Genomic DNA, 12815 nt, shown 5'->3' with positions numbered 1-12815 from the left:
AAAGGTTCTAAAGGTTTCTGAAAGCTGAGAAGTTGCACTTCAAATTTCATTGGTGCTGTTGCAGGAAGCCAGCGAATCAGCGTCTATGTCACCAGAGAGGAGAGAGTTGGAAAAACGTCTGTCCATAGTTTCCATTTTCTGCCCTGTTTTTGGACATTGAGACAAAAGCTCAACTATATGTAACTAAATATGTTTTATACTGTTCAAATTTTAAATTTTGCATGCAAAATGTCTGAATAAAACTTTTTGTTTGTCTTCATTTTAAATTGTTAATTCACTATTTTAACATGAAAGTAAATTGTAAACAACTGCCAGATATTGAAAGTTACTCTGGAAAAATGGGCAAAAGCACTTGGTTACAGGACATTTTCTGGCCCCTTTATGTTTAAAATAAGCAAAACAAATTCCAGACGGACATTTTGAGGCTTAGGTGTTACAGAGTTAATAATAATAATAGGTAATATAAAAAAAGAAAAACTAAATTATACATATTGTCACACAATTTCTAGGCAAATAATCACATATGTCATGGAAGGTCCACTGCATTATTATTATCATTAATCATAATTATTATTTGATAAACAAATGTGCTGTGTTCAGTCACGTAAAAAAAAAAATACCCGCTGTCTGCAATAACATCTTGTAACCTTTTGACATCTGTGAGACCACACTAAAGGATGCCTCCACTGTTTAACAGAATGGCACCTGCTAAAAAAGATTGTTTTTTTTTGTAATTGTAATTTCCAGTATTAAATGTATGCTTTCAAATAAACCATTTTTTTGTACAGTGATGATAAATCCAAAGGGAGCATATGGGGGAAAAAAAGGGGATTCCCTCCATCCAATTAGTAATCACTGAGGCAGCAGCATTAATGACAATGTAGGTGTGCAGGGTCACACTAAGATTCTCATTGCTGCACATGTCAAGAGACTGAGTCTAATGCAATGAAGAGTGTTACTCAAATAGAGAAGTCCAACAGTAGGATTTCCCTCATAAGCCAGTATGTCCTTGAACCCTCTGAAGTACAAGCGTATATCCACAGCTCCCCTGAGGGGAACATATGCTTCTTTTGAAGAACATGAGAGATGCTGATTATCATGTGACACAGCAACCACTCTACCGCTCTCTCTTTCTCTCTCTCTGTTGGACTTTCTGTCTTTGTCCTTGTAGCATACTGTGTGTGTGTGTGTGTGTGTGTGTGTGTGTGTGTGTACTTGTATTTGTTCCCTCTTTAGGACCTTATGGGGTGCCACACTGTGTAGTGGTGAGTACTCTTGCTAAGACCCGGGTGCACAACCTGGTCGGAACAAGGGCCTTTCTGCATAGAGTTTGCCTGTTCTCCCTGTTTGTGCGTGGGTTTTCTCCGGGTTCTCCGGTTTCCTCCCACAGTCCAAAAACATGCAATATGGGGATTAGGTCAACAGGACACTCACACACTGAATTGACCGTAGGTGTGAGTGTGTGAGTAAATAATTGTTTGTCTCTATGTGTAGCCCTGTGATGGACTGGTGATCTGTCCAGGGTGTACCCTACACTGCCTATCGCCCTATGTCAGCTGAGATTGGCACAGTGCCCCCGGCTACCCTCCTGTGGAGGATAAAGCGGTAGAAGATGGATGGATGGATAGTCCTTATGGGGACCAAAACCTGGTCCTGATGAGACGGAACCTCATTTCTGAGGAACCGGTTACGTTGAGGGCTGTCAAACCTATCTGTGGTCCCTCAGGCTGAATAATGAGGCCCAGTGGTCAAATGTTGCTGGGATGCAAGCTGGGGACTGATCACCCCCGGCTGTGTCGCCTGGAGGGTGTTTGAAAAACACCCATTGACCCCAGGATACATTACTGGAGATGCATCCCAGTGCTTCCAAATGAAGTATTCCAATAGTTAGGGATACAATGTGAATTGTGGTCAGCATAAGGTCAGGGTTAGGCATAGGTTGTCCAAATGAATGAAAGGCTTTGGTCTCCATGTGGACTACTGGTCCTGATAAGGTCAGAGTTTGGTCCTAAAGAGGTAACAAACACAAACACACACACACACATACCATTTTGCCCGTGCAACAAACATCACAGAAGGTGTACTTTTTCAGTTTCCAGACCACTGAAACATAATATTGGTTTTAGTGTCCACTTGATTGTCTCATTTGGAGAGAGGCCTAAGTTTACCTCCTGAGCCCCTTGAGGCCTGTATCTCACAATGCATCTTAAACAAACTCGTAGCTCCTACATGACGGGGAAGTTAGAAGAAACTCCAAGAAAAAAACAAAAAACAATGAGCGTAAAGTCCAAACTTTACAACTCCTTTGTGGAACACTAATTCAGGTTGCATCGCAGCATTCCCTTAGAACAATCTTACTCAACTTGCAGTGGATAATTGCAGTAACAAAACTTTGTTTTAATCTTGAAAAGTCAGAGACAAGTACCTATACACTATCTGGTGCCAACATTATTCAGCTAAAGAACCCTTGCTCTATTTTAGTATGTCACAGAAGCGAACGACATGCCGTGTATAAAACTAACAGGGGAAAAGTTCAACATCCACACACACAGTGTTTGTTTTACTACTCTTTATTTATCTGTAGATTGCTTTGAAAATGCACTAAAAAATTATTTTAATATAAGACGCAGCATCACAATGATTGCAAAGCTTTTGAAATATCCACTCACTTCACGGTGCGCAATAAATTCATGAAATTGCAGACAAATATTAGGGTTATGTTTCTTCATATGACACACACACACACACACACACACAAAGAGTCTCCCTCCAGTCCAACACGAATAATAAATCCTCTCTCAGTGAAGCCACAAATGGAAATTTTAGAAGCGATCAGCATTTTGCCGCCCGGCTGAAATAAATGAGGAAGCCCATAAATAGCCATGCAGTTCCAAATGAAAGGGTAATTGTTGAGTACTGGGGTGCGTTGTGATCACCACTTTGCCTCTTTTGAGAGGGTTGGCGACGGGGTGGGGTGTTGGTAATGTGCTACAGACACAGTAACTGCAAGAGCGGGCAGACACATGCAGTAAACATCACTAAATATTTATGAATACAAACATAAAAGCAACTACTGACCTGTTCTGTACCAACATATGCAATACACAATGTTTAGAGAGATGCATGGGAAGAGGGCATGGACGAGGAGGAGGAGAAAGAGGAAACAAAAACCGGACAATACCAGTTGTGTATAGGGTGAATTTGGGTTTCAATATGGATGCACACAGACAAGCTGTGGTTGCCCTTATATTTCAGCACTCAGTGTCCTGTAAACTGAGGCTAGCAACAGATGAATAAATTAAGAAGTGGCTATAAAGGGTATAATAAGCACATGTGTTCTTAACCACTTTTACTGTGGTGATGTAAGCCACGGACCATTGTTCCTTATCTAACAGCCAGCTTATTTCTCAGAAAGTAAAGCCATTGTATCAGCCAAATCACAGTTGCTTGCTTTTTATTCTTTCAAAAATAAAGCCATTATCTCTTCCTTAGGTCTGATTTGTGGGCGCAACATCTCGACAACCCTGTTATTTGAAACTTCAGGATTCTTCTGGCTTATTTTTTCTCCAAACCCTTTAGAATTATTTTTCTCCACTTCTTCACACTTCTTTTCTTCTCCCGGTAACCTTACTAGTTACCTCTCCCTCCCTCCTCCTTTAGTCTCCAGATTCATTTTTCTCCGGCACATATTATGCCCTTGAGTGTGACTCACTCGGGGACATGAACTTCCTACCGTCAGCAGTTCTCTGGGTAAATAAAGAAACACACGTGGATACCAAAATGACTATTCCTGCATAAGCACCAATAACCGTATCATGGGTTCTGACTCCAGCATCCCTCACTGAGTTTGTGTGCAGACAGCATTATTATTATGATTACTGTTCCTTTTTTTATTTGGTAATTATTGGATGATATAACAGTACAATCATTATTTGGTATTATTGTGTTTATGGCAAAAGTGTAAGAATAGCCTTGTCAAGCCTTAACTTTGTCAACCTGGCTGAGGTTTGTAACTGAAACTGTGATGCTGAAGAAAGAAGAGAAGGAGGAGAGACTATTGTATTTGTTCATGGAGCCCACAGTTTCCAGCAGCACCCCTGCTTACATACACCCTGTACCCTCAATAAAATAATAAGGAAGATCCTAGTGGTCCATTTATAATACATTTGCTGGGAGTACAGTAAGTACCTTTGCATCATTTGGTACAAAAGAGTGCAGAAGGTCTGTTTCTCTTGAAACTTTACAAATGTAAAGTTTAGAACTTTAAATTGAGATTCCATTGCCAACTTCAACTATAATAAGTATGTATGTATAGGTACATTTTATTTATATAGCACCTGTCACAAAGTGCTTCACAATAAAAATATAACAATATAATAAAAACAACCAAAGTACTTAACATAATACACTACACTATATATATGTGTTTATATATATATATATATATACAATAAAAATACAACTGATCAGTTGAGGCATTAACAGATGAGGAGAGGTTGATCTGTCAAACCACATGTGCTCAGCCGCATCACGTGCTCAAGGTGGACAAATCCACATGCGTGCATTCGACGTGACATGTGATGTTGTGTTAGCCGAACATGAAACGCAAACATTAAGCGATAGAGTTGGGCACTTTGATGCTCTGTCTCAAAAACATTCAATGTATCTCTTTAGTGTAATCATGTTGACATGCGGACAACACTTTTACCACAACAAAGACAACTCACACGTGTGCAAACACGCTTCCGTGCCATGACTAATAATGTGCCATTTAGCCTCGAGTTGCACGAACCCTCATGTTCCTCATTTGTGTGCAAATTCATACAGAATTCTCAAAAAACAAAAAAGTATTCCATGTAAGTCAGTATTTTACGCGCAAATAAAACCTAATTATCAAAAAAAGAGCACTCCTTAGTAGCTTGATGGTTGACAAAGATGCACAATCAGGACAAAGTTCAAAAGCAGCAAAGGCCATGATGATCCTGATATTTCCAGCATACTGCTTTTGCCCGCCTCAACCTTCACTAACCTCCACCTTCACAAGTCAAGAAATAAACTGCAGTTGTGCTTCACAGAGCATACAAAACACCAAACTTTAATGTATGACATTTTAAAACAAAGCACCAGCGCCATTTGTATAAATTATGAACCTCTTTCAATGTGATCTGTCATGGTTTTAGATGACAGTATCTTCTCTCGCTGTATTTGCTCCCCTTGGGGTCCATATTTAAAAATCCATCTTTTTGCACATGATTTACTGGTGTTTCTTCCCTTAATGTTCATTCAGTCTCTGCTGGACTGTCCGAGGGACGTAAAGACATGGTTGGACTTCCTAACCCTCGACAAAAAGAAAACTGAAATGAGTTTATTTGGACAACCTGAGCTTTTAGATGTTATCACAGTGTCATTGACTAATTTAGCTCATTCTGTCACACGTGCAGAAAACACTGGTATGGACAGCACTTTTAAACTTGAGAAACAGATGAGCACATTTGTTAAAAAATAAAAAAAAAGCTTCTTCCAATTAAGGCTTCTTGCTAAATTGAAGGCCCACCTTCCCTTGAAAGATTTTTTAAGGGGGCAATTCACACCTTCATTATGTCTCGACTGGATTTAGCGTAATTCCCTCTACATTGGTCTCGATCAGTCAGCTCTCTGAAGCCTTCTGTCTGAGAGAGAACTTACACTTACTCCATGTCTATTCATTCATTAATTTTACGATCTTATTACTAAACACACGCCCCTTTGTCCCCCACCTCTCCTCTGTCCCCCATTTTTCCTTTTGTAATTTTTACCTTTTTGGTTTTATTGCACAGGCTTAGTCTACTTTAGCTTGCTTATTTAATTGTTCAATTGTTTGTCCTTTTGCTGCGTCATTCTCTTTGTGTTCTCGCTTTCTCTTATCTTGACTAACCTATTCAATCGTTTTACTGTCTCACCATTGTGTCATTATTATGTGTCCTTGTGTACTAAACTTAATGTCATCTCCCTTACAATGATTTTAACTTGCTTTTTTAATTGTTTTATTGTGTTATCATGTTACTGTGTGACTGTTATGTGTACTCCCTCTCTGTCTTATTGCTCCTTCTCTCTTTTTTCTCTCACCCCCCATTTTTTGTCCCCCACCATTTTTCATTTCTATTGCTGGTTATGTTGTGTAGATCTGTTTTAGCTTGATTTTGTAATTGTTCGATTGCTTTGTCCTTTTTGATGTGTTGTGTTTGGGAGTTCTTTGCACTGGCCTTGACTTGTTGATCTGTTTTCCCTCCGTCTCTCATCTCTACCTGTTGCTCCTATACAAGGGACTGTCCATTACTGTCCCGCAGATTGATAATGCATCATAAAGTATTCCATAAATCAATATAAAAATCTATAGATTTCTCTAAATTCCATAATAACCACACACACTGGAGGCAGAGAATGCACACCGTGTGAGCTCTGTGTTACATGGGGGCAGCTTTATGATGCCAGACTTGTACATGCAGGTTTCTGTAATCTGAACCATGTGATGTCAACACCCACAACAGGATTAAGAGGTAAAGACAGCACAGACGTGCCCTACATTCACACGGCTATATAAAAAAAAAAAAAAAACACAACATTTATGGCATATTTACAGTTTGTACAAAAGGAGAGATGTTATTATATTGAATATTTGCATCCTTGATTTACAGGATATTGAATCTGCATGAGTATATTTATAGGTCTGTGTGTCCAGACACTGGTCCAGGCCTCAGTCCTGCAACTGACAGATACTTCACTGGATGGTAAGAAAGCATAGAGTGACTCCCTTTGCTGTAATGAGCTATCTCACAAATGTTTCAACCGGCAAGCTTTCAGAAAACGAAAACGACCTCTTTTATTCACCATTAGATCGGTGATGTGTAACTGTGACTATGAGTCATTATCTCTGTTTACTTCGCCCGGTGAGATTGATCCATATCCATCTCAATAATCCCAGCATCCTGCGGCAGATATCAACTGATGGATTGGGAGTTGTTGTGCTATTATGGCGAGATCTCGCTGCGGATGCGGGGTTCTAAATGCACTGCTAAATCTTGGAAGCTGCTGGATTTACCCAGACAAATCTAATTTTAACCTGGTTTGACCTTGATTTTTTTTTTAATGGTGGTTTGCCATGTTGAGCTGATGATGTGAAAACTACATCTGTGTCACGGCGGGTGTTAAAATCAGATCTGTCTGGTTGCTCATGTCTAAATCCACTCTTGAGCCGTTAGGCTTCCTACTCTGGTCACCCCAGCATTCGGTTACACTCCCGCCGACACTAATATACTGCGGCAGAGAAGAGCACAGACAAGGAAAAGAGTCGGTTACTTTTACCTTCAACAGCCTTTTACTTTCATAAAGGAAATGTGCTGATCTTTAGGAAAGATCCTGATTCAAATGTAAAAAATTAAGTGGTTGATGGCCAAGCTACAGAAAACAGAGCAAGAGAAACTGTGGGTGGAGGTGAAAACCCTGTCATTGCAAACTCAACAGAGGTCACAGAGTTGGGATTTCTGGAACAACGTGACATACTTGTAATATACACTGGGATGGAAAAGGGCTAAGAAGGTCTAAACCCCAGCAGTACTTTTAGTATACAGAACAGCTTGTGGTGTTTGTTCTTTCTATACATGACAACAAATCACTGTTAAAGAACAAATACAGTAACTTTACCCTTCATGATGTGGCAATGTTGCGGCAATAGTTATTTATAATGGAAGATTAGACACAAATGTGCTTCCATTTAGAAAAAAAACAAGATAGCAGTTTTGGTACCGATAAGCCTTTGAGGTTATATGAAAAAGATCTACGTTAACCATGATGACTCGTAAAAAACGTGCCAAGAGGCAAGTTTTGGGTGTTTTCTGCAACTACATCGAAATACCTGAAGGCCCTTTTCTCTGTTTTTTCTGTGTCACAAGAAGTCGCCACAAAAACTGGACCCTAAACAGGGAGCTCAGTCCACATTTGACTAACAACAGTAGCTGTCTGTGAGCAGAAGGCCAAAACTGATCACAGCATCAACTGTAGAGAGTAATAAAATCAGGTTGCCCTCTGTGAAGACAGTGAGATGCTGTTATAAGCTAGCAGATTCACACTGCTATAAAAAAAATAACATATGGCATATTTACAGTGTAGATCTTATGTGATTGTAAATGCATCGGTTTGTACAAGGGAGAGATGCAATTCCAAGTCAGCATTGATGCTATAATGAGGATTTGCATCCATTTGATTCCTTGGATATCAAATGGATGGATGTGTGAGGGAATGTATAGGTCTATGTGTCGAAACACTTGTCCATGCCTCGGTCCTGCAACTGACTCAATACTTTACTGGATGGTAAGAAAGTATACAGTGACCTCTCAGAAAAAGAGAAACATTTATTTTATTCACCGCTAGATCGGCGATGTGAAACTGTGACTGGGTCATTATCTTTATTTACTTCTCTCGGTGAGATTGATCCACATCAATCTCAATAATCCCAGCATCCTGCTGCAGATATCAACTGATGGATGAAGACGGTGAGATGCTCTCATGAATTGAGAACGCTATCCCATCATACCCGGGCGAGCAGCCCCAGGCAGCCCCACCCAAACCCAACCAAGGGTTGGCTATAATTCTTACTGCGGATGTGGATCTGCTTTTTCACACAGGTCTGAATAGAGGATCAATGTAACTGGAAACTTAGGATGCCCTACTTGGTTGGCAGAGAGAGAGATTGGTGTAAGTGTGTGTGGGTCACTGCAGAGCCTTGTTGCTTCAACATCACGACTACAGCAGTGCAGGTTTGTTTATCAATCGACTTTATGTGATGTGTTCATTTTTACTGTCATTCTAATCATTGTGGCGAGCTGGGATAACAACGGGTTGGAGGCAACAGTTACTCAGGCTGTTACTGTAAGTCAAGCCCCTTTTCCACAAGAACGGCACGCCTCGCCTTGGCCCGACACGGTTATTTTGCGTTTCCATTAGCGAATCCTAAAAATGTGGATTAATCTCCAACAATTACCAGGGAAATGTCTAAAATCTCATCATTTAACAGAGGAGTCTGGTGTATTTAGTCACAGCATTGCTGAAAGCCTGTGACGGTGTCAGACGGAGTCTGTGCTCTGGTCATGGAGGAAGTATTGAACTAATCTTTTTATTTAACCGATTCTAATGATTCAGTACACTGAAAACAACTGCTTTACAAGTCACAAGTTTGTGTGTGTCACGTGTAAAACAAAGTCACGTCAGTTTCGCGCAGCCGTGCAGTGATGACTCCACCCACGTTGAGGAGGAATGGAAACACAACCAAACCGTGTAGCGGAAAACGCGGCTTTCGTTACAAAGCATCGTTATAGAAGCTGCTCACACTCATATTTTTTGTACACACATTCACAAATTATAATCTCCTACACAACGATTACACATCATGAGCGTTTGCTTTTGCTGTGTCTTTCTTTTGCTTGCATCATTTCCACATATCTGGTCACAAGCTACATAACTGAAGCATCAGTTGTGAACTTCAGTTTCCAACCAGACAAAGTCCAACTCTCTGGACACACACATATGGACACACATCAATTTTCACACTCCTTCCCCTGGGTTGTCATCACTCTGCTCATGTATATTCATGTGGAGCCCTGCAGCTGAACAGCACTGTTTAGAGTAAAGTCAAAAAATAGCTCTGGCTGAGACTCAGAGAGTCACGTGCACTCACACAGATGCAGGGCTGTTTTTCCTCATTGTCATTCTTATAAGTTCTAAAAGCACTAAGTAAAAGTGAAACCAATATGGATTTTCTGCCATGGTCGTATAGGGGGGTGAGCTGTACAATATCCACATGCCCTTTACTCTCCATGCAGAAATATTCCTACGGAGATTAATGACGACACTCTTTTTGGGTCCATTGTGTAAGATTAAGGGGAAATGATTTCCATTTGGCAGAAATGGCATTTTAAAATAATTGCACACACCAATGTTAGCATTTTGGCCAGAACAACAATAGTGAAGTCCAACACCCACCCACACCGTTGCAGACTCCCGTCTCTCCCCTCGTTCACACTTCGTCTCAGGTAAAACCAACAACCTGAAACAGGGAGGTGTGAATGCTCTGCATTGTTCAACTTAACCACTCTCCCACCAGTTATGGCGCGTTTCCACAGGCTCGTCTTGTTATTTTTGCGTTTCCATTAACGATAGTACCTGGTACTTTTTTTTTTAGTACCTGCTCTGAAGAAGGTTCCAAGCAAGCTGAGCTGATACTATGTGTGATGTCATCAGAGGAAGAGGCACGAGTACAGTCTGACACAAGAATCAAGCCGAACTATGCCGAACTGTAGATCAGTTAAAAAGACTTAACAATCCTAAAAATGTGGGTTAATCTGCATCAGTTACCAGGTAAATGTCTGAAATCTCATCATTTAACAGAGGACTCTGGTGTATTTAGTGTGTATCGCTGACGACACGTTTGTGCAAGTGCACTTTGCATTGCCGTACTCACACGACAGTTTGTGCTATCGGAAACATTCCAACTGCTTCTGAAATTTGAATTTGCACGTCAATGCCAACATGTGGTTATCGGTTATTCTGGTGATTTCACTAATGCTGTTGCAGGAAGCCGGAGAATCCGCGCCTTTGTCACCAGAGAAGAGAGAGTTGGGAAAACGCCTGTACATAGTTTTCATTGTTTGCCCTGCTTAAATCTGTTGAAAAACGTTTTGGTTTTCTTCATTTTAAAATTGTTAAAACACTATTTTAACAAGCAGTAAATTGTTATTAACTACCAGATATTGAAAGCTAGTCTGGAAAAATGGGCAAACGCTCACAGGACATTTTCTGGCCCTTTTGTGGTTAAAATAAGCAATAAAAAACAAAAGTCCAGACGGACACTTTGAGGCTTAGGTGTTAAAGGGTTAAGAAGTAGATTAGCAGTATAGGAACATTATGTATGTTGGGCATTTGGACACAAACCTGTTTTTTTCTACCTTTGGTTTCGCAGGAAATGTCTTGCAGAAAAATATATTTGTAATGCTCAGATATTGAATACAGTTCTCACACTAGTACAATAAAAAAAAATCACTTACTGTAGGCAGAGCCTAGCTGCATGAGTCACATTCATTTATTTGTTTCATTTCTCTTACCATAGCACCTTTCAACAAAGACCTCAGTCATTCCCTGATCTTCTGCCTCCCTCTTGTCTCTCTTTCTTGTTGTTGCGTCTGCTTACGGGAAGATAATCATGCAAATGACTCTTATACCTTTCATCTCGAGTCACACCCCTTTGGATGGGGATCACAGGACACCCTAGCGAGTCAACTCCATACTGGCCTGGGTATAAGTGGCTGCACTGTTTTTGAGTTAGTGTGTAGACTGTGTAGATTCATTCACACGAACATCTCCCTGGCACGCAGTGCAAATGCTTCTCTGCCACATGTATAATTCTAAACCCATCCAGACACAAAGTCGTACTCGTTTTTATATGTACATGAACCCATTTTTATGGCAAAAACCAGGCTTGCTATTTTTGTCATGACCTTCCCTGAATATAACTTGATTGCAGACATGATAGACCACTGTGCTGTTAAATGAGTTGTGACGTGCCACACACAGCCGATTTCTGTTTTTCCTTTTTTTCCTTTTTCTCTCACTCTCATTCGACCCTGCTGTGTGTGTGTGAGTCCTAATGCTCAGACTGGCTGGTTGAATATATACATAAGTACATCTCATGAGGCTTTTTTATGATAGATCAGTAACCAGAGACATGCAGTCAAACTGTTCGCGAGGGAACTCAGATAGAGGGATGCCGCCCAAACATGTTTTTCTTTGACATGAAACAAAAAAGAGAAGTAGTTACTTATTAAAAAATAATGCACCGCTCGTGTAGAGTATTACACATTGCTCCCTCGTGTCAACATTAAATCTACATAGTGATATTCATTAGTGTGTTTGGTGCAATTATGTCGAGGGGGATTATGCTAGCTCTCTCTGCTAATAAAGGATGACACCCACAGTCCATGATTCTTATATTACTGCATGAGTCATGTCGCCCTCACTGTTTCGGTCTCAGCACTGTGAGTGTGTGTGTGTGTGTATTTTGCTCCTACTCACTCCTGCTTTTCTTAGAAAGCATCTCACTTATAGATTGGACTAGATTGCACAAACAATGATGCTCACGATTTTAGGTGCCAGTAAAGTATCATACATCCAGCAGCACGTCAGTACCAGTGCATTTTTAGAACATCGACAAAAATACCCAGAAGATGGGCAATAATCCACTGACTCACAACTGTGACATCAACACACCGCAGCAATATAACCTGCAGTTAGACACAAACAACAGTTAGTGGCTAGTGTTGTACATTCAGTGGGATATTGCATGCATGCAAAAACATTGTGACAAAGATACAGGGGTGGGGTGGGGGTCAATGCATTTGCTATTCTCCTGCAGAACAGAGGACGGCAAAGTGCTAAATATTTGAAGAACCATATGTTTGAATGAAAATGCCGAAGTAGGCTTCAGCAAGTACTGCATGAATGTTGGCCCAAAGTATCAAATAAAATGACTGTACCCAGTCGCATCGTTGGCATATTTACTGGCACCAACCCACAGAGACGCACCCAAGTCTTATATTTTGACTATTTTAGAGCTGTAATGTAATACTACTAACTGCAAATGAAAGCTTTTATGTACATTGTCCTAAATAATTGACATGGATTTGAAAAATAGAATGTTTTAAACGTACTTACTTTGAGAAAAAAACTGATCATAGTAAAAAAAGAAAATATACGTGTGAGAGGAAATAGAAAGAATGGCACACAAAAGA

Source organism: Solea solea, chromosome 7 (genome assembly GCF_958295425.1).
Source record: "Solea solea chromosome 7, fSolSol10.1, whole genome shotgun sequence".
Lineage (NCBI taxonomy): Eukaryota > Metazoa > Chordata > Actinopteri > Pleuronectiformes > Soleidae > Solea > Solea solea.
The sequence above is the reverse complement of the archived record's forward strand: the minus strand, read 5'-3'. Positions refer to the sequence as shown.